We start from the raw sequence: 420 nt of genomic DNA on the forward strand, positions 1-420 counted from the left end.
TAGTGGTTTTGTCCGAATAACATTTTTTTCGAAGTTTGGTTTTGTCCGAATAACATTTTTTTCGAAGTTTGGTTTTGTCCGAATAACATTTTTTTCGAAGTTTGGTTTTGTCCGAATTACATTTATTTTAAAGCTCGGTTTTGTCCGAATAACATTTATTTCGAAGCTTGTTGTTGTCCGAATAACATATATTTCAAACGATTATCCTCACCATCCCGTTAATTGTGCAATTATTATCCTCGCCGAACTTTATTCATAAATTGCATTTCTATTACTGTTACTTGTCTTCATATTTCTGTTTTATTGTCAGTATTTATATTAATATTTGCTGTGCAGTTTCGAATCAACATACTGCAATATAGAAAAGGTTCGGTTAAAATTATTTAATTCCGTTAAAAGTTGATTTTGGGGGAATAGATT

At 30.2% G+C, this 420-nt stretch overlaps 1 protein-coding gene across 1 annotated transcript in view; it reads left to right on the forward strand.

Moving 5' to 3' along the window:
- LOC119581604 overlaps window positions 1–420 on the forward strand; it is a gene marked incomplete in the record, with an annotated part of 66,998 nt that overhangs the window by 64,405 nt on the left and 2,173 nt on the right.

The sequence above is a fragment of the Penaeus monodon genome, chromosome 15 (genome assembly GCF_015228065.2).
Source record: "Penaeus monodon isolate SGIC_2016 chromosome 15, NSTDA_Pmon_1, whole genome shotgun sequence".
Lineage (NCBI taxonomy): Eukaryota > Metazoa > Arthropoda > Malacostraca > Decapoda > Penaeidae > Penaeus > Penaeus monodon.